Here is a 23296-nt window from a genome sequence, read left to right as displayed (position 1 = left end):
TGGATGGATAGAGAACCACAATATTAACAAATCATCCTTACTGATCATCCTCAAAAGAGGCACGGATCACTAGGAAACAACATGAACATATGGCATATTGATAAAAACAGATCAAGGACTTTGTGAAATCCCAAGTCCCTGAAATCAGCATTAACGAATGCACCACTTTGCAAGCTTGTTCTAGTCACCACACATATCACAAAAATACATGGATAGCACCTCTGTAAAGATGGCAAAGCATATAACAAAACACATGTAGAGCTGAGAAGCATATCATGCACACATTAAACATGGCAAAAATGACAAATAGCTATTTGGTGCAGCAGATCTGACAATTAACTCAAATAGCTCTCTTCCAACAGCATTTTGGGCATCAAGATGAGCTCAAATGAAAATGATGCAATGAGATGAAATGATGTACTCTCTGAGGCGAACATTATGATATGCTAGACGCGCAAAACGGATCTACGGATGTAGAGTTACGATGCGATGAACATGGCATAAAAATACTATAGAAAAGATTTAGAAAAATATCCCGGGGTCAACCTAGGGTTTGACCCGATCCAGATCTCGCGCACGGAAGCCAAGGATCGTCGGCTGGAGCTTGCCGGGGTTCGTCGGAGAGGAGGTTGGGGCCGGAGCTCGCCGGAGTTGGGCCTCGGGCCGCGGGGAGGCGCCGACGACGAGGAGTTGGGGCGGCGCTGTGGTTCGGCGGGGTCGGCGGCGGCTGGCGCGGCATGGGTGCATGGAGGCCGGCGCGATGCGGTGCGGTGGCGAAGGTGGCCGGCGACGGCCGGGGTCGGGGAAGAGAGGCGGCGGGGCGGACCGGTCGAGGGATGGCGGCGGCGGGCGCACGCGGGCCGGGAGGGCCCGCCCTGGGCTCTCCGGGCAGGCGATGTGGGGTGGCGCACGGGCAAATCAGGGACTGACACGTGGCGGCGGCGCGGCGAGGCGGGACATGTCCGTCCTGGTTCGGACGCGTCCGGCGGCGCGGGGAAGATGGATCTAGGGTTTAGGGGGAGAAGAACCGTGAATTTCGGAGAAGGGGCTATTTATAGGCGTAGAGGGAGTTAGGAGTGTCCAAATGAGGTTCGGTTTTCGGCCACGCGATCGTGATCGAACGCTCTAGATGATGGAGAGGGTCTTGGTGGGTTTTAGGACAAAATGGAGGGGTGTTGGGCTGCAACACATACGAGGCCTTCTCAGTCCCTCGGTTAACCGTTGAAGCATCAAACGAAGTCCAAATGGTACGAAACTTGACAGGCGGTCTACCGGTAGTAAACCAAGGCCGCTTGGCAAGTCTCGGTCCAATCCGGAAATGTTTAACCCCCACACATGACAAGAAGTTAGAAAGGACCACCGGAGGAGATAGGAGCGCCGGAATGCAAAACGGACAACGGGAAAAATGCTCGGATGCATGAGACGAACACGTATGCAAATGCAATGCACATGATGACATGATATGAGATGCATGACAATGACAACAACACACGGAGACAAAAAACCCGAACCCTAACTTAGCGCCGGAAACGGCAAGAGTTGGAGTACATATTAGGTAAATTACATCCGGGGTGTTACAGTTTCCCCCGAAGAAGGTCAAGAAATACTTTGTGAGATCCATGAAGGCGATTGTGGTCATCATGCCGGGTCAAAATCTCTGGTGGCAAGGCTTTTCGTCATGGTTTTTACTGGTTGATGGCTCACGCTGATGTAGAGGATCTAGTCAGAAGATGTGATGAATGTCAAAATTTTGCATGACGAGCGCATGTGCCGGCTCAAGAGCTCTGGATGATTCTAATCACTTGGCCATTTGCGGTCTGGGGGCTTGACATGGTGGGACCCTTCAAAAGGTCTAAGGATAAAAAAAACACATCTCTTGGTGGCAGTTGATAAATTTACTAAGTGGGGTGAGGCGGAGCCAGTGAGTAAGTGTGACGCGGCCACGGCGGTTCAGTTCATGAAAAAGGTGATCTTCCGTTTTGGTTTTCCACACAGCATTATCACTGACAATGGCACTAATCTGTCCCAAGGGGCTATGGAGGAGTTTTATCAATGTGAGCACATCCGACTTGATGTTTGTTCTGGCTCATCCTCAATCCAATGGTCAAGCTAAGAGAGCCAATCAGGAAATTTTGAAAGGTCTCAAACCCCGGCTTATGGTTCCCTTACAACGAACGCCGGGTTGTTGGGTAGAGGAATTACCCTCGGTGTTGTGGAGTATCAACACCATGCCTAACGGGTCTACAGGTTACACACCTTTCTTCATGGTGTATGGAGCAGAAGCAGTGTTGCCCAGTGACATCCGTCATGACTCGCCCCGTGTGGCGGCTTATGTTGAAGCTAATAATAAACAAGGCAGACATGATGCACTTGACTTGTTGGATGAAGAGAGAGACTTAGCAGCGGCTCGATCAGCAATTTATCAACAGGACCTGTGCCATTATCATAGCCGCTGGGTCAAGTCCAGGACTTTTCAGGAAGGCGACCTGGTGCTCTGGCTCATCCAGGATCTGTCAGATGCGCACAAGTTATCCCCACCTTGGGAAGGACCCTTTGTGGTCAGCAAGAACTTAAACAACGGGTCGTATTACCTCATTGACGTTCGAGAACACTAAGATTCACGTAAGTCGGAGGAGGAGACCCGCCGGCCATGGAACATTGCTCAACTTTGGCCATACTACACCTGAGCTACCGACTCTCATCATGTACATACTTTAACATTGTATATACCATGATAAGTAATAAAGTAAGACCATCGGTCTCTTTTCTTTTCAAAGATTATGTATCTTTGTTATTTCTTATTCTCAAATGACTATTAAGGAGCTGATCATATTTGAATTAAGTCTAACCTTTTTTGGTCCAGCTTATGATCGTATTCGAATCTAGCTGCAATTATCATGGTCACTTGGGGGCTTCCTATTCAAACATAGGTCGTATTCGAACCAAAGAGAACATAGCTGTCGTAACCCTCTTGATCGGCTCAAGGCCAAACTCACTAGGGGGCTTCTTGGTCATATCCGAATCATAGCTTAACCCCTTTTGGGTCTGACTTGGATCATATTCGAATCAGGGTCGTTAAAAACCTCTCAAGGTCATTTGGGGGCTTCCTTTTCAAACATAGGTCGTATTCGAACCAAAGAGAACATAGCTGTCGGTACCCTCTTGATCGGTGCAACGCCACAGCCACTGGGGGCTATATGGTCGTATTCGAACCATAGCTTAACCCCTTTGGTCCGGTTTACTGATCGTATTTGAATCAGAAGCCACCAACCTTTAAATATAAGGTTAAATCATACTTGTTAACTGTTATTTTCCTTTGAGTTTCTTGTTGCAAATAATTAGCATGATCTTTTTCGCCGTTTTGTCTATTTGACAACATGGCTACCAAGGTATGACGATCATTAAAGTATTCAAAGGTATTGATTTCTCAGAAAGATTGAGTTATCAGCTTCATTACCCGGGTTACTCAAGCCAGTGGTCTAAGGATCAAAGGTACAAGTATGGCTATTATTCATGTATAATTGCCAGCTGCATTAACTAAAAAGTTAATTTCAGCCCTTGTCCTTTATTTATATCTATTTTATGTTTTCTATTATGATAAACATATTAGATATAAGCCGGGTGTTTTAACCCGTTCGGTTCTAAGCCGCCAAGCCAGTGTTTTCTCTTGTATCTATAGGGAACAGAGTTAAAGTGTTGCAGAAACAATCATCAAATATAATGCATATATTGCCATCAGGAAACATGGGGTCACATATAGTGTTTTATGCACGATGGCATAAGCAAGGCATTCAGTGTTTTCACAGCTAAACTATTACACGGCTTTTTATAAGCCAATGAAGATGGTTATTATTCCTCCCTCACCAGTTCACCGCCCTCTGTTGGCTGGAAGTTGGGTTTTGACCAGTCAAAACCATTCACGGCGACGAATTCTGCTTCATCGTCAATCAGGCTTGTCGGGTCAACTTTCGGGGCAAATGTATTTTCTCTTACAGGCGGGATCAAGTCCGTCACCTTGTACGAGGGAGTCACCATCTTCTTATTTTTAGCATCAAAACCCGGTTGATATTTGTCAATATTGGTATCATCTCCAAGGGTAGTTGCCTGAGGCCAGACTCCGCACACGCAAGCCATGAAGTCATCCTGCTCAAAGGGAGATCAGTCTTCCTTCATGGTGGGATAGCCTCTGGCCACGTCCGCCGGGTCTAGATTTAGCACCCAAGCCTTGGAGCGGCTCAGGGCAGTCGAAGCCCCGGCTTGCGCATAGGAGCGTTTCACTTCTTGAAATCTGGCAGGCAGGATTGACAGTTTCTTCAGGATGTCGCTGAGCCGGTTGGGTCCTTGGTTGGCAGGAGAGATGGTGGCAAGTGCCCGCTGTGCGCCAATATACAGTTGTTCTACCAAAGTATACACTGCCTTCAGTTTAATCAAAGGATCTTGGACCAGATTTTTGCTTCGTGGGCCTGCACATATTTTATACACAAAGAAAGCTGGCGGCTTATACTCCGGATCAGCAAAAAGCACACAAATTAAAGTCAGACGGCTTACCAAAGATGGCAGCCACCATTTGAGACACCCGGCCCTTTAAACCATTCAGCTCTGTTGAAATCTCTTCAAGGGTTGTTTTGGCCTTCTTAGCATGTTGGGTCAAAAGCGTTTTTTCCTCTTCCCAGGTCTTCTTCTTGGCAGCGAAGCTGGTCTTTAAATTTTCCGTCTCAGAGAGACTTCTTTGTAGTTTGGAGTTAGAAGATTTGATTTCTGCCTCCTAACTCACTAGCTGGGTCTTCGCATCAGTCAATTACGAGTTCAATTCAGATAAGGCAGTCTGCAAAACATTCAGATGAGTCAAGGTTTTGCTTCAAGTTCAAAAATCAAGATTCAAGTCTCAAGTACTTTACAAAAAACCACTTGACACTTGGGGGATAATGTATGCCAAAACAAATTTTTATGATTCTAAAGACATACTTTATGTCCCAAGTACTTTACAAAGTAACAACACTTGGCACTTGGGGGCTAATATATGCAGTTCAACAAGTTTCTCAAAGGTTAAGATGGAGTATTGAGTCCTTTGAATACGGTACAAAAAAAATTAAAGTACCGGCTCATTTATGATCAAAATGAGCCGGCCCTTGGGGACTACAGGTGAAGCTATTTTCTATTTTATTGAACTTAAGAAAGATTTCCAAGGTAAAAGTGTTGGCCTATATTATTAAGTCTACAGATCATTCCCGTTCTCTCATAATCTGAAGACTTGGGGGATGAAGGAATATAGATAAGCTGGAAGAACGTACCTCGTATTTCAACTGCAATTGTTTGACCATTTCGATCTCAGAGTCGCGACTGGAGTGCACGTGGCTGAGATAGCCGGATAAAATATCGTTGGCATTTAAATGGTCATAATTGGCAACGTCAAAGCACACTTTTTACCTCTCCAATGCCTCTTGTTTCGTAGTACACCGAGCCAACACGGTTGGATTCCCCGGCTCAATAAAATGGCTCCCAGTGATCTGAATGTCTTGGAAAGACGGTGATGGTGGGTTGGCTGAGCTTGATGGTCTAGTTGCGGAAGGGTTTACAGTGGTCTCATCAAATGGCGGCTTAGGAGGATTTGCTTCTGCATCAACGACGGGTCTTCTGGAGCGTCGGTTAATGGAGAAGATGGCATGGCCGGGTCAGATGCAAGCACCGGCGGGTCATCTTCCGGTTTAGCTGCCTTTGCCTTCTTGGATTTAGCTTGGCCACTAAGAGAAATGTTGTAGGATTGTCAGTATAAAGATACAATTTGAACAAACCGGAAAAAGGAGGATTTTTCATTACCCAGGGGCAGTCTTGAAGGCCGGAAATTGCGTCTGTGATGAATCGCCAGAAGAGCAAGACACCTCCTGAAAAGATAAAACAAAGTTAAAGTAAGGCAGAGGAAAGGATCCATTAAACAGAGTTAAAGACAGAAATAAGTAAACCTCATTCAGGCGCTTCTGAGGAGTTTGTTGAAGAATGACAGCCGGCTCATCTTCAGTCCGAGCCTGACGACGACTTTCATGTTGCTGCTTTTTCCAACGAAAGGTGGGATCCAAGTGAGCTAAAGGGTTAGAAAACCTTACTTTACGGATCACTCGTCGAACTTTTTGTCTTGGCAAGGGCTCTGAGTCGGGGGAAATGATAGTTACCTCTGCTTCCACAGCCTGACTGGCCCAAGTGTCATCCTGGTAATGATCGGTGTCAATAAGATTGTTAAAAAATTGGCCAAGGGAATCAAGGGCTACCTTTGAATCAGATGTATCATCAAATCTTCAGTAGTGTTCTTTTTCTTCTTTTTCGACCTCCGGGTCATTTTCTTGGCGTTTATGGCGGCAGCTTTCGCTTTCTTGGCAACCTTGTGGTCATAGTTAACTTTCTAGAAGTCAGAGTTGGCCTGCAGACAGGTAAAAACAAGATAAAGAGTCAGGCAAGTATTAAAACAATACGGTTGGGAAAATACAAAGGAGAGAAATAACAATATCCTTACTTCTGGCACCGGGTTAAGCTGGCAGAAGGGGTTTAACCCAATGACACTGCAATCTTTGTATTTCCCGTTCACCAGAAGAGTTGACATTGAGACAATATCTTCTTTTGTCAATTGAACAGAGCTGTGACGAATAGAGTCATCCGGGCCTCCACCATACTCATACATCAGCTTTGACCGGCGGCTCAAAGGGATGACCCGCCATGAGATCCAGCAGCGGGTCAGATCAACTCCAGTTAACCCATTCCCCAACAGAGCATTGATCCTTTTAATGGATGGTATCAGCCTCTTGCGTTCAGCGACAGTAAGCTTATCAGGAAGCGCGAACTTGGAGTCAAGACGATTGGGGCGATAACCCGACAGTGGCCTCTCGTTTGCAGGTGAAGTGTCCTGGCAGTAGAACCAAGTCTGGTTCCAGTCCTTTGGGTGACTTGGTAAGACAATAAGGGGGAAGACGGCACCCTGCCGGCGCTGAATTGATATGCCTCCAAGCTCTAAGCTAAGGCCGTTGGTGCACTCATTCTGCCGGTTTAGATAAAAGTATTCTCTAAACAATTCCACGGCAGGCTCTTGTTGAAGATATACTTCACAGAGTACTTGGAAGTTAAAGATGTTAGATATGGAATTAGGTCCGATATCTTGAGGATGGAGCTTGAAAAAGTGGAGGACCTATCTGAAGAACTTTGAGTTGGGTGGTGAGAAGCCATGTTCATGTGGTCAATGAAAACAATCACTTCACCGTCTCTTGGGTTGGGCTGTTCTTCTTCCGAGTCAGGGGCACGATAAGACATGACGGTTTTCACTGGCAGAAATCCTATGGTGAAGAACTCTTTCAAACGTTCCTCAGTTATGGTTGAGGGAACCCAGTTACAGATGGTTGGTTCTTTGGACGACATGATGTGCAAAGAAGAACTGAAAAGAAAAGCAACGTGCCGGTTCAGTTTAATGGTGAGATTGACAGTTAAGTGATGATGATGCAAACAAGTAATGGCAGCTTAGTTAAGGGCTAATGACATATAAGGAAAATTAAGCCGGCATGATAAGCCGACATGAGTACAGATATTTGAAGAAGGCAATTTTAGCTAAGTGTTGAGACAAACAAGTTTCCTAAATTGTTTGGTATTATTCCAGATCAAATGGCTATTCAAAATGAAAAAAATTCTAGACCTAAAAAGGTTCAGCGCAGAAGAGTATGTAAGTTCTAATGCAGCCTCTGAAACAGAGAAAGGGATCTGTGGATCAAGAAAAGGCACAAGGACACTACCGCACGAGCATATATATATATATTTGGATCAAGAAGAGGCCTGTAGTGGAAAAACTACAAGGGACTACGATGAACTCGGAAGAACACGAAAGAATCTGGAAACCCTAAGTATGGATCTGAGAAGTGAAAAGAAGGGAACTTACAGTCACAGGTCTTCTAGGGAGGTCGCCGTTGTTCTCTGGATCGGTTCAGGTTGATGCAGCGGCCAACGTCGACGGAGGTGAAGCGCGGCAGCGACGAAGCTTGAGCAGCAGGGGGTGCGCGAGAGGAAGAAAGACAGAGCAAGAGAGGAGAATAAGGAAGACCGAGGCATGTCTATTTATAAGGAAAGATGTGAACAGACGGGCGCAAAAATTGAGGAGAGCCGAATAACAGTTATCTAGCTACATAGACGCCTCGATTCTCGGGAAGCATTAAAGATGAAAGATCTGTTGGGAGATGACGTGATGAAAGTTCTTTGCGTTTTCAAGAGATGACGCCATGGCGGGTTACGAAAACATCAACGAAGATAAGAAGATGGATTTTTGTCTAAGTATTGAAGATTGACAAAGAATGAAATTCAAAGTCAACCTGGGGCCTAATGTTGGGGATATTACTATCAGTCATAACCCACCCAGGAGGGGCCGGGTCAGCCCCAATGGCGGGTTACACAAGAAGCCCAGTAAACATTCAAGACGATAGTTTATTAAACCTTATAGAAGGCCTAAGGGCCTGGAGGCGGCTTAAGGCCCGATATTGTAAACCGTCGTATGTAAGGAAAGACTTGTAAAGAAAGGCATGTAAAGGAAGTCACCGAGCCGGACACGATTATGAGCCGGCCGGGACTCTGTAGGCCACCAGGCGTCAACCCATGTATATAAGGGGACGACCCGGTGGCGGCTTTGGGCAAGAAACAACAAGTCGATAACCAAGCCGGCGAGTTGAGCCTCTTGGTGATCGAAACCCCAACAATACCAATCCCAACTAGACGTAGGCTTTTACCTTCATCGTAAGGGGCCGAACTAGTATAAAACCCTCTTGTGTTCTTTGTCTCGATTAACCCCTTTAAGCTTCCTAGTGTGATGGCCCTACGACTAAGTCCTTGCTCTAGGACATCTGCCGTGACAATTCCATGACAGAATGAAACCTTCGCGAGGATCATTTTTGGAACAAACACAATCCAAGAGACTTGGAGTGGACATCAAGAAATAAGCAAGGAGGGCACAAGGTAGGAGGGCGCGCCCCAGGGTGGTGGATGCACCCCCCACCCTCGTGGGCCCCTTGCAGCTCCACCGACCTACTTCTTCCTCCTATAGATACCCATATACCCTGAAAACATCCAGGAGCACCACGTAACCCTATTTCCACCACCGCAACCTTCTGTACCTGTGAGATCCTATCTTGGGGCCTTTTCCGGCACTCCTCCGGAGGGGGAATCGATCACGGAGGGCTTGTACATCAACACCATAGCCTCTTCGATGATGTGTGAGTAGTTTACCACAGACCTTTGGGTCCATAGTTATTAGCTAGATGGCTTCTTCTCTCTCTTTGGATCTCAATACAAAGTTCTCCTCGATTCCCTTGGAGATCTATTCGATGTAATTCTTTTTGCTGTGTGTTTGTCAAGATCCAATGAATTGTGGGTTTATGATCAAGTTTATCTATGAACAACATTTGATTCTTCTCTGAATTCTTATATGCATGATTTAAATATCTTTGCAAGTCTCTTCGAATTATTAGTTTGTTTTGGCCTACTAGATTGATCTTTCTTGCAATTGGAGAAGTACTTAGGTTGGGGTACAATCTTGCGGTGTCCTTTCCCAGTGACAACAGGGGCAGCAAGGCACATATTGTATTGTTGCCATCGAGGATAAAAACATGGGGTTTATATCATATTGCTTGAGTTTATCCCTCTACATCATGTCATCTTGCCTAATGTGTTACTCTGTTCTTGTGTACTTAATACTCTAGATGCATGCTGGATAGCGGTCGATGTGTGGAGTAATAGTAGTAGATGCAGAATCGTTTTGGTCTACTTGTCACGGACGTGATGCCTATATACATGATCATGCCTAGATATTCTCATAATTGTTCGCTTTTTATCAATTGTTCGACAGTAATTTGTTCACCCACCGTAGATTATGCTATCTTGAGAGAAGTCACTAGTGAAACCTATGGCCCCGGGTCTATTCTCCATAATATTATTCTCCCAACTACTAGCTATTTCTGTTTCCGCTTATTTTGCAATCTTTACTTTCCAATCTACACAAAAAATACCAAAAATATTTATCTTATTATCTTTATCAGATCTCACTTTTGTAAGTGACCATGAAGGGATTGACAACCCCTTTATCGCGTTGGTTGCGAGGTTCTTGTTTGTTTGTACAGGTACTAGGTGACTTGCGTGTAGTATCCTACTGGATTGATACCTTGGTTCTCAAAAACCGAGGGAAATACTTACGCTACTTTGCTGCATCACCCTTTCCTCTTCAAGGGAAAACCAACGCATGCTCAAGAGGTAGCAAGAAGGATTTCTGGCGCCGTTGCCGGGGAGATTTACGCACAAGTCAAGACATACCAAGTACCCATCACAAACTCTTATCCCTCGCATTACATTATTCTCCATTTGCCTCTCATTTTCCTCTCCCCCACTTCACCCTTGCCGTTTTATTCGCCCTCTTTTCTGTTCGTCTCTTTTCCGTTCGTCTCTTTTCACTTCCTTTTTGTGTGCTTGTGTGTTGGATTGTTTGCCGCGATGGCTCTACCAAAAAGCGTTGATCCTCACCTTAGAAGGATGGAAAAAATTGAAAACAACATTAGAAGTCTTATGTCCTTGCAGTTTGAGCATAATAATTTCATCAGAAACAAGCTTAAAGAACAAAACAGTTTTATGGGGTACATGAATAAAGGGCTCGATGATATGTCTAAAGAATTTTATGGTTTGAAATATCAGTTCACTCATCTTGAAAACTTAATAGCCCAAATTTCGGATAAGCAGGCCACCTTAGTTACTAAGATGGATGCCAAACCGGAAGAGCTAGAGTATAATACTGATGAAGATCTAAAAGTGATTGATGTGTCCCCTATTAAATCATTGTTTGCCACTATGAATTTTGATAAAGATGGGAATAGATATGAGTCAACTTTAGTTAAAAGGCGTTCCAATGATTCGAAGTTTCTATATCTTGATGCAAAAATTGGTAAAAGTGGGATTGAAGAGATCAAAACTTTACATAGCAATGAACCCACTATTTTGGATTTCAAGGAATTTAATTATGATAATTGTTCTTTAATAGATTGTATTTCCTTGTTGCAATCCATGTTAAATTCTCCTAATGCTTATAGTTAAAATAAATCTTTTACCAAACATATCGTTGATGCTTTAATGCAATATTATGAAGAGAAACTTGAATTAGAAGTCTCTATCCCTATAAAACTTTATTATGAGTGGGAACTGTCGTGGGTTTGTCACAGCAGATGTCCTCGTGAAAGGACTTAGTCGTGGAGCCATTGCTGCGGGTTAGCTTAAAGGGGTTAAACCGGACAAGGGACACGAGGGGTTTTTATACTAGTTCGGCCCCTTCGATGAAGGTAAAAGCCTACGTCTAGTTGTGTTGGTATTGCTAGGGTTTCAATGACCAGGGAGTGAATCTGCTTTGCCTGGCTCTCGAGTTGTTGTCTGTTGTCCTTAAACCGCTGCCGGGTCGTCGCTTTATATACACAGGTTGACACCCGCCGGTTTACGGAGTCCTGAGGCCGGATCATAAACGTGTCCGGCTCGGTCTCTATCCTTCCTATCTTACAATGCAAGTGACATGAGAAAGTCGGTTTACATTTACATGCCTTAATTCTCCTTTGGGCCTCGGGCCTTCGTAAAGCGCCACCATCCTTACGTCTTCATGGGCTTCTGATCTTCTTGGAGTTAATCCGGCTACTCCTGGCCGGTTTACGTCCAGTAGTAATATTCCCAACATTAGGCCCCAGATTGATTTGAACTTGTTCATGTCAATCTTCAACACTTAGAAAAATTCTTCCCTTGCACCTTCACCTTGATCTTGTAAACCGCCGTGACGTCATACTCCAGGATCATGTTAAATCGCCATGATGTCATCTTGTTATTTAAAAATGGTACATCTCACCTTCAGTTAATGAGCCTCCGACTATCGAGGCGACCGCTCCTGTTAGGTATCCAATATTCCGACCCCTTGATTCTCGCGCCTGATACCTCCCCCCTTTACCTTATAAATAGGTCCACTAGTCATTTCCTTTTTTCCCTCCGTCTCGTCGCTTCTTCTTCCTCCTCGCGATGCCTCTGCACCCGAGCGCCGCCGCCGTCGCTGAGCTTCGCTTCCGCCTCTCCGTTGGCCGCTGCATCGACCTGGTTGCACCAGAGAGCCACGACGTACCTCCGCTGCTTCAACAATCTTTCCCTTTCCTCCTATGTAGATCTATCTAGGGTTTCATTGTTCATCGAAGTTCATCAAAACTCCGGCACTGTTCTTCCCTGTTCCTCCTTTGTCCATGTATAAAAACCTCTAGCTTGATGTATTCCGTGTAACAGCTACAACATTCCTTATCTTCTGCTATCACAACAAACCCTTATGCGCATAAAAACTGATCTGGACCTTTGTGAACCGCTTCGAGACCAACCTTTTTAGGTCTAAATATTTTTGCCTTTCCTGTCTTACTGTAGATCCAACATTTCCATGTAATCTTGTGAAACCTGTTTTACCTTATTTAGTCGTCCTTCCCTTAGATCTGTATCTTCTTTATCACATAGGCGGTTTACCTTTGTAGAAAGCAATCTATCACATACCATTAGTCCCCTTGTAAACCGGCAATCCCTTTATCTCCGTTGCCATACTCCGATTTAGCAGTATGCGTATACCTTTGTTCCGTTTATCGCTTTGGCATTCATCATTGTATCAGCCTTTGGTTTACGAAATTTACATACTTGGATTTCTTTATCCGGTTGCACCTTATGCACTACCATGAATGAATTGTAAACCGGTATTTCTTTTCAGCTTTTCACTTGCAATGGCCAAGCAGTTTTATTCCTGCAACTGGGCTTCCTCCCGAGTTACCGAGGAGCAACTTAATGGATGGTAAAAATTGGTACCTTACCAAAAAAGAATGAGATCCGGTGGCGAGTTCCTGGACCGGAGAACCCTCCTACTCCCAAGCAGGGTGAAGTAGTGGTGTTTGTTGATCACATAGCCTGTGGCTTCAAACTGCCCAGGTCAAAGTTTTTCCGAGATGTGCTTGCCATCTTTCAACTCCACCCTCAAGATATTGGACCCAATTCGGTATCTAATATATGCAACTTTCAAGTTTTCTGTGAAGCGTACCTCCAAGAAGAGCCAACTGTGGAGCTGTTCCGGGATTTCTTCCATCTGAACCGGCGCACTAAATTTGTAGATGGACCCAATACTGAACTTGGTGGCATCTCCATTCAAAAAATAAAAGAGGTTGAATTTCCTCATGCAAAGCTGCATAGTCACCCCAAAGAGTGGAATCAAACTTGGTTCTACTGTAAAGACACCTCCCCTGAAGACGAGAATCCTTTGCCGGATTACCGTGTCCACCGGCTTGCCAACACTCATCCACTTCCACAACGGCTAAGTGCTCAACTCGCCAAGATGAGAGCCTTCTTGGCCAACGGTTTAATAGGTGTACACTTTGTCCGTTGTTGGATATCTTGGAGCATCTTGTCGTTAAGTCGCCGCTCCGGCTTAATGTGCGAGTATACTGGTGAAGTAGAGGACTCCCAACATTATACCAACATTCAGCTAATCAATGAAGAGGTCACTGAGGCCGTCAAGAAGATATTGAACGAATCGGAAGCTGTCTGTCGCCAAACCTAACTAGACCCTTTTTACACGTAGAACAAACCTCCTGCTGTGAGTATTGTTCCTCCTCTTTACCCTTGATATCTTTAGACTGTACAATCCTTGAATACTCTTATTTTTACTTTTAAACAGGGTGATGATCCGTTTTGGAAGAAGAAACCTCAAGAGAAAGTGGCAAAAACTACCTGCCCTTAAACCAAAGCCATCAAGAAAACGACCTGAACGCATCAGTATGGAACTGGAGGACGACCCGAATGAACCGAAAGTTGAGGTAGAACTTGATTCACTTGGTTCCCTTTTCATGCATCACATTGACAATGATACTTATTAGGAGGACGTGGAGGGCATCCAAGCTGACGATGTAGAGGTAATTATCCTTTCCTCCGGTTCAGACTCTATGCCAACACAAAAAATCCGTCAAATGGTCCGAAAAGTAAGCTTTTCTCATCCTCTTGCTCACTTGGATCCAACATTTATTTTGAAGACGCAGTAGCACGAGGCTCGCCACACAACCCGGCACAGTGGCCAAAAGGTCACTTTGGCCGGTTTACCTGACACCCCGATTCGAAAGGGCCGATCTAAGGTCTCACCCACTTCTGACAATTCTTATCCCAAGGCAGGCTATTTCCGACAACCTCTTAATCCGTCCGATTCAAATTATCAGGTGACACCTCCTTCATCCTCTGGCGAGTCAATAGCGACCCAACTTCCTCCTCTCAAAACTGTAGCTGGGTAAGTACTTCAACCCCTTCTTTTGATGTTTTCATACTTTATATACTATGCTTAACTTTCACATCTTTTTATTTTTTAGAGCCAAAGCCAGACCCAGCAAAAAGGCTCGAGTGAACAATCCGCCCGAAGACCGGTGGTTCTTGAACCGGAGAAAACGGCTGAACCACAGGGTCCAAATCCAAATCCTGAAGCTACCTTTGATGAACCACCCCCTCAAGATCACAATACTGATGAACAACCAGAAGTTGACACTGCTATACCTGATGATGAACCAGCAAATCCCATCTGGGCTAACGATAGACCTTCTAGTCCGGTGAAAGCTACTGACACCCCATCAACTCCAGAAAACATTGCTGGAGACAAAGAAGGCGATGTTATCATTACCGGTATGAGCCACATCTCTCCTGGCCATCCTGTTATATTGGCGAAACATAGTGCCAAGGAAGAGCGTGCTGCCATGGAAAAAGGCAAATGGAGCACCGACTTGTCAAGCTACGCCCATCTCAACGCTCAAGAACTCCACTCCGGTTATAAACCGTCTGCACTCAAACGGTGATTATGAAGCCGGTTTGGTGAACCTGATGAAGGAACGCTATGAGGTATTTTCATCACTTTTCCTTTCTTCAATCCAAAGTACAAGTATCATCCCAAGTAGCCCCCAAGGGCCGGTTTATGATGGCAGTCATAAACTGGGACTTTGTAATATCTTAATCCTTGCATGCTGATCCTCCATATGTTAATTGATCTTTGGAAATAAACCGGTACTTTATCATTGTATTCTTGTAGTTTTCATCAGTGTAGCCCCCAAGGGCCGGTTTTATCTTTGCAAGGTAAACCGGGTCTTGAATCAATGCGTCAACTTTGAACAGATGTACATTAGCCCCCAAGTGTTAAGGATAATGCTTGCATTGTTCTTGAGACTTGTGAAAAATATATTGATGATAGAGTAAATAGGCATTAGCCCCCAAGTATAAAGTGCATAACTTGTTATACGCTTGGTACTTCATAACCTGTCTTTATGATATATCTCACCTTTGTAGGCTGAGTTGAATAAGAAGGATGCTCAAACCGCGGACCTTCAAGAGAATGTTAAATCTCAACAAGCAGAGGATTCCAAAGCCAAAGAAGAGCTGACCAATGCCTTACTAGCTATGGAGAAGCTGAAAGAAACCTTTAACAAAGAGCATGCAGACTGGGAGACAGAAAAGGCCGGTTTGACAAAAAAGGACGAGGACGTAGAGGCAGCCCTGAAGCCCGTGGTTGAAGAACTGATCGACTTAAAGCGGCAGATCAACGCCATGACTTCTGTTGTGTTTGGTAAGTATCCTTTCATGAAGTTTGTCTAATTCATAATGTCTTATCAATGACCGGTTTACTGATTTTTTAACCATGACAGGGACCCGCATTGCTCACCTGGGCGCTGACATGCGGATGAAGCTTAAAGCGGCCTATACCTTGATAGAACAACTGTTCTCTGGATCCCAGCAAGCCATTTGCACTGCAGCGTATAACAAGCCTCCGCCATCATTGATAAAAGAAACTATTGAAAAGCTGGCCATGCTGCCTGCCCGAATCAACAAACTAAAGAGATCAGCCGCAAGGTCAGGAGCGCTGACCGCGCTAATCTAGGCCAAGGAAGGGATTCTGGATCTTGAACCGGCAGATATCATCAAAGGGTATCCTGGTGTGAAAGAAGACGGCTCAGACTTCAATAACGACGATCTCCGAAGGCTGACAAAGGAGATGTGACCGATAGCAAGAAAACTGGCGGAGGACACAGATCTATCTCATTTTCAACCGGTTTATGATGCTGAGGGAAAAAGACAGCCCGCGTTGATCCATAATGTTGAAGATCTTGTGCCACCAATCCGTAAGCATACTTACGCTCCTGACATTGACCCCTCCAACCTTATCCATGAAGAGGCCGTTTTTAAAGCCTTAACCCGAATCGATTAGTCAACGGTTGATTTCCAGCGTCTGGGGAGGGATGAAGAGAATGTGACCGCGCAAGATGGCCCTCAATTGTCAAGCCATCCCAATGAGGAATCCTAAACCGGTGGCCGGTTTACCAGTTGCAGTCTTCCACTCTTTGAAAACAATTATTCAATTTAGGCTGTTTAAAGCGCCTTGTAATAGGATAGCATGAACACCTTTATCTGCCATGCCATCGAGCATGTTTGTTTTGCTTGATACCTGAAAACTTGTTCTGCCTTTGGGATCTATTTATGCATAGTCCATTATGATTTGTGTTCCTGCATATAAGAACTTGAAAGTGTCCTAGTGGTTTACCACTAGATGGGTCATGATGCCCAAAAAATATATACATAACTTGGATGGATAACCAAGATTTGTAAAAATAGATGATACCTGTCACATACCTCGTTGGCTGACCAACTATTTGTATAGTAAGGGTGAAAAACACAAATCTGGAGTGTTGATGACTCCTTGCCCTCTTGCCGGTTCATATAAAAACCAGTCCGGGCTATAATAGCCACTGATTTGTTCATATAATGTTGGTGACATCTAGTGAAAACCAGACCGGAGCAATGTACTGCCGGTTTAAAAACTGATCATGTACTGACAACTAAGCGTTGAAAGTCACGCGGGGTTGTACTAAACACCGGTTTATCAAAAAACATTCATAAATCCCTTATTAAAAGATTATAAAAACAGCAAAGACAAAAGAAATATGCAAGGCTTTTCATGGGCTACCAGGCCCTAAATCAAGGCTTTTCATGGGCTGCCAGGCCACTGAGTTAAACCATTTAGCAAAGCCTTTTAAGATGGACCTCAATCTTTAACCAATCACCGTTTTAACTTTGACAAGTTCAGGGTCTATGAGATTGACTTGTCAAACGTTCGATGGGTCATACTAGGTTTACGTGGACGGAGTGGCTTACTTAAACAGGCAGGATAACCCGGGATTTTAGGTGAATACACCTGGCTTCCAAGCCTGGCTTGATAGCCTACTACAAGGGTGCAAGCTCGTTGTTCTTTTATAAGCAAGGAGCCCCCAAGTAATATTTGACCAATGCTCAATGGTGACCTATGTTTGAGTTGTGCTTTATGCAACAGCCTCTCTTTGGTTCCACATAATTTCCTTTTGGCTTTTAAGCCTATCAAAAGGTGTAGCAATGGTGTAAGCACAACCAAGCCCCCTAGTGATTTCCCTTTTTGGTGTTAAACCGATCAAGAGGTGTAGCTATGGTTTGAATAGGACCAAGCCCCCTAGTGATTCCCTTTTTATCTATGTGGCCTTATGAGCCGGGTTAATAAAACTCCGCTTTGTAAGTAGAAGCCCCCACGGAACCACACATGATGTAAAAAGAATAGAGACCCTGCTTTAACTGAGGCTCCGGTTTATTATATAATATATACATTGTCATAAGTATGTACATAAGAAGAGCCTGAGGCTTAAGTATAGTAAGGCCGAAGAAGAGCTATATTCCACGGCCGCTGAGTCTCCTCCTCCGATTTGCGTGAGTCTTTGTGCTCTCGAACATCAATGAGGTAGTATGACCCGTTGTGCAGATTTTTGCTGACCACAAAAGGTCCTTCCCAAGGTGGGGATAACTTGTGCGTATCAGTCTGATCCTGGATGAGCCGGAGCACCAGATCGCCTTCATGAAAAGTTCTTATCTTAACCCGACGGCTGTGATAACGTCGGAGATCTTGTTGATAAATCGCCGAACGCGCTGCTGCTAAATCACGCTCCTCATCTAACAGGTCCAATGAGTCCTGACGTGCTTTCTCATTCTCAGCTTCAACATAAGCCATCACACGGGGTGAGTCATGACGGATGTCACTAGGGAGAACCGCCTCTGCTCCATAAACCATGAAGAAAGGCGTGTAACCTATAGATCTGTTATGTGTGGTGTTGATACTCCATAACACAGAAGGTAACTCCTCCACCCAACAACCTGGTATCCGCTTTAAAGGAACCATAAGCCGAGGTTTGATACCTCTCAAAATTTCTTGATTTGCCCTCTCTGCTTGACCATTAGACTGGGGGTGAGCCACTGATGCTACATCAAGCCAGATGTGCTCACGTTGGCAAAATTCCTCCATCTCACCCTTTGACAGATTAGTACCATTATCAGTTATAATACTGTGTGGAAAACCAAACTGGAATATCACCTTTTTGATGAATTGAACCGCCATGGCTGCATCACACTTACTGACTGGCTATGCTTCTACCCACTTGGTAAACTTGTCAACTGACACTAATAGGTGGGTCTTTTTGCCCTTGGATCTCTTAAAGGGTCCAACCATATCGAGCCCCCAACTTGCAAACGGCCAAGTAATTGGAATCATTCTCAACTCCTGAGTTGGAACATGAACACGGCGTGCAAATTTTTGACAACCGTCACGCCTTTTGACTAAATCCTCAGCATTAGCATGAGCCGTCAACCAATAGAAGCCGTGACGAAAAGCCTTAGCCACCAAGGATTTTGAACCGGCATGGTGACCACAATCTCCTTCGTGGATTTCTCACAAAATCTCACAACCCTCTTGAGGAGACACACAACGCTGAATTGCTCCTGTGATGCTGTAACGATGTAACTCCCCATTGATAATGGTCATTGTTTTGGATCGCCGGATTATCTGCCGGGCCAAGGTTTCATCCTCCGGTAACTCGCCCCGGTTCATATAGGCAAAGTACGGGACTGTCCAATCTGGTATAACATGAAAAGCCGCCACCAACTGAGCCTCCGGGTTAGGAATAGCCAACTCCTCCTCTGTGGGTATCTTGATCGACGGATTATGCAGTACGTCGAGGAAAACATTAGGTGGCACCGGTTTACGCTGAGAGCCTAGACGACTTAAAGCGTCCGCCACTTCATTCTTTCGCCGGTCTATATGGTCAACTTGATAACCCTTGAGATGACCAGCTACTATGTCCACCTCTCGTCGATATGCAGCCATGAGTGGGTCCTTAGAATCCCAATTTCCAGATACCTATTGAGCCACCAGGTTTGAGTCACCGAAGCACTTAACCCAGCTTAAGTTCATCTCCTTAGCCATCTGAAGACCGTGGAGTAAGGCCTCATACTCAGCTGCATTGTTAGTGCAAGGGAACATTAAGCGGAGAACATAACAAAATTTGTCACCTCATGGGGAAGTTAATATGACTCCATCCCCCGAGCCTTCCAATTGCCTAGACCCATCAAAGTGAATAGTCCAATAAGTGTTGTCTGGCTTTTCTTCTGGTGCCTGCAACTCTGTCCAATCGTTGATGAAATCCATGAGTGCTTGAGATTTGATCGCTGTGCGAGGTGTATACTTGAGCCCGTGAGGTCGAAGCTCAATATCCCACTTGGCAATCCGGCCAGTTGCCTTTCTGTTTTGGATGATGTCTCCCAAAGGGGCTGAACTGACCACTGTGATAGGATGACCCTGAAAATAATGCTTGAGCTTTCGACTTGCCATAAACACCCCATACACCAACTTCTGCCAATGCGGATACCTCTGCTTTGATTCGATAAGCACCTCACTGATATAATAAACCGGCCGTTGAACCGGATACTCCTTTCCAGCCTCCTTGCACTCCATAATAATAGCCACACTAACAGCCCGGGCATTAGCATCCACATATAGCAGTAAAGGCTCTTTATCGACCGGAGCCACGAGGACAGGCGGTTCAGCTAACTGCCTCTTCAAATCCTCAAACGCTTTATCAGTCGCATCACTCCAGACAAAGTCATCCGCTTTCTTTAGCATCTGATATAAAGGGATAGCCTTCTCCTCGAGATGACTGATAAACCGGCTCAAAGCTGCAATCCGGCCCGCCAGACACTGAATGTCATTGATACACGCCGGTTTAGCCAGAGAGGTGATAGCTGTAATCTTCTTCGGGTTAGCCTCAATACCCCTGTTTGACACCGGAAACCCCAGGAGCTTGCCTGCTGGAACACCAAAGACACAATTGTATGTATTAAGCATCATCTTATAAACCCATAGGTTGTCAAAGGTTTCTCTCAAGTCATCTATCAATGTTTCCTCCTTCCTGGACTTCACCACAATATCATCCACATATGCATGAACATTGCGCCCAATATGTTTATGAAGACAGTTCTGAACACAGCATTGGTAAGTCGCCTGGGCACTCTTGAGCCCAAAGGGCATAGAGACATAGCAGAAGGCTCCAAAGGGAGTTATGAAAGTTGTCTTCTCCTGGTCCTTAACTACCATTTTGATCTGATGATAACCAGAATACGCATCCAGAAAACACAAACGGTCACAACCTACCGTAGCATCAATAATCTGATCAATACGAGGGAGGGCAAAGGGATCAGCTGGACATGCCTTGTTCAAGTCTGTGTAGTCCACACACATACGCCAAATGCCGTTTTTCTTAAGGACTAGCACCGGATTAGCTAGCCACTCCGGGTGAAAGACCTCTACGATAAACCCTGCGGCCAACAGCCGAGCTACCTCTTCACCAATAGCCTTACGCCTTTCTTCGTTGAAGCGGCGGAGAAACTGCCTGAACGGTTTAAACTTAGGATCTATATTAAGTGTGTGCTCAGCAAGTTCCCTCGGTACACCTGGCATGTCAGAAGGCTTCCATGCAAAGATGTCTCGGTTCTCACGGATGAACTCAATGAGGGCACTTTCCTATTTGGGATCCAGGTTAGCGCTGATGCTGAATTGCTTGGATGAATCGACAGGAACAAAATCAACCATCTTAGTCTCTGTGGCCAATTTAAACTTCAACACCGGATCGTGCTCCATAGTTGGCTTTTTCAAAGAAGTCATGTCTGCCGGATCAACCTCGTCTTTATAAACTTCAGCTCTTCTGTAGCACAAACCGACTCAGCGTAGGCCGCATCACCTTCCTCACATTCCAAAGCAATCTTCCTGCTCCCATGTACTGTGATGGTTCCCTTATGACCTGGCATCTTAAGATGCAGATAAACATAACATGGCCTTGCCATGAACTTGGCATAAGCCAGTCGTCCAAACAGGACGTGATACGGACTCTTGATTTTCACCACCTCAAAAGTCAATGTTTCTGACCTTGAGTCATGACCTCTAGGGCTATTTTGCCCACTGGATATGCAGACTTACCAGGCACCACACTGTGAAAAATGGTGTTCGACGGTTTAAGATTCTAATCTGTCAATCCCATACGGCGAAAGGTATCATAGTAAAGGATGTTGATACTATTTCCACCATCCATGAGCACTTTGGTGAACTTATACCCCCCAACTTGAGGTGCCACCACTAAGGCCAGATGACCCGGATTATCAACCCGGGGTGGGTGATCCTCTCGACTCCACTCAGACCAGCGTAAATACTGAGGCACTGCCGGTTCAATAGAGTTCACGGCCCTCTTGTGAAGCTTCTGATCACGCTTGCACAAGCTAGTGATGAGGACATGATACTGCCCACTATTCAACTGCTTCGGATTGCTCTGATAACCCGACTGCTGCTGCTGATTCCCCTGATGGCTATAACCTCCCTGATTGCACTGGTTCCCTTGATTGCTATGTCCGGTTTGATTGCCTTGAAATCCTGAGCCAGAGCTGCTACCTCCATAACCCGGCCCATGAAAACCACCTCCTGAACCGCCGGGCGGGCCATTGTCGTACTGAAACATATTGGAGTTCTTGAACTCTCGCATGATGTAACAATCTTTCCCAAGATGTGAAGCTGGCCTCTCCTTTGATCCATGCTTTGGAAAAGGTTGATTTAACATGCGCTCCAGATTGGGGCCTAACCCTCCACCCCACTGGGGTTGTTTGTCCTTACGACGCTGACCGTTGTCCTGAGCATTGGTGTTAGCCACAAAGTCCAAACTATTGTCTGCTTTGCGCTTACCATTTTTCCCATGACCGGTCGGGTTATGCTGTTGTCCCTTGGTGTTGTCGTTCTTCTTCCCTTTCCCTGGTTTGTCCTCCTCTGAGTCACGGTCTTTGGTACTATCTGAATCGGCATATTTAACCAAAGCGGACATAAGCGTTGACATGTCATTGTAGTGACATTTGAGCCTTCCTAACTTTATTTTTAACGGTAGAAACCAGCAATTCCCCTCCAACGTTAATACTGTTGTATCTGTGTTGATGCAATCCGACGAATGCAGAATAGCTGAGACCCGCTTCACCCAATGGGTTGTGGACTCCCCATCCTCTTGAACACAAGCGGCCAGGTCCACAATCGACATAGGCTGCTTACAAGTATCTTTAAAATTCTGGATAAACCGGTGTTTTAACTCGGCCCATGATCCGACAGAGTTAGCTGGTAAGCTTTTTAACCAAGTACGAGTCATCCCTTCCAACATCATGGTGAAGTATTTAGCACACACCGCTTCATCCACGTCCAGCATCTCCATCGCCATCTCATAACTCTCCACCCATGACTCCTGTTGTAAATCAGTGATGTAATTGGGCACCTTACGAAGTCCCTTAAAATCCTTGTGCAGTCGCACATTACGCAAAGCGGGGGTAAGACACGGCACCCCTAAACAACTGAAGACCACGTCGGGCTCCACTAAGGTGGTAGGGCGAACCGGAGTAGGTTGACGAGCGGCGTGCAGAGCTGCTAACTCGGCTTCTCGACATGCACGACCATGATCCACCACATCCTGTGCATTAGCACCACCACCTATCAGGTTGTGTCCTCACGGCGAGTTACTGTGACGTGCACTGCTTGATACGGCCGGTTCATCCTCAACGTGCTTGCTGTAGCTCCGACTCGGATGGGGGTGGAATGAATCCTCTTGCGACTATGTGAATAAGCATGCTGCTGGTTTAAAGTTGTTTGAAGGAGCTCTCTAGCCCGTCGTGTCTCAATTGCCACTGGTGACTCGCCGTCAGTTGGGAGGGCTGCCAATCGTGAGGCGGCGGCCACAATGTTATCCAACGGGTTGGAGTAATGCCCCGGGGGCGTCGGAACATACTGCGGCACAATGTTGTTCTGACGAGGCGGGTTCATCCACGCGGTTGAACCGACGCTCCTGTTCCCGGC

The sequence above is a fragment of the Triticum dicoccoides genome, chromosome 7A (genome assembly GCF_002162155.2).
Source record: "Triticum dicoccoides isolate Atlit2015 ecotype Zavitan chromosome 7A, WEW_v2.0, whole genome shotgun sequence".
NCBI classification, from domain to species: Eukaryota; Viridiplantae; Streptophyta; class Magnoliopsida; order Poales; family Poaceae; genus Triticum; species Triticum dicoccoides.
Note: the sequence above shows the minus strand (reverse complement) of the source record.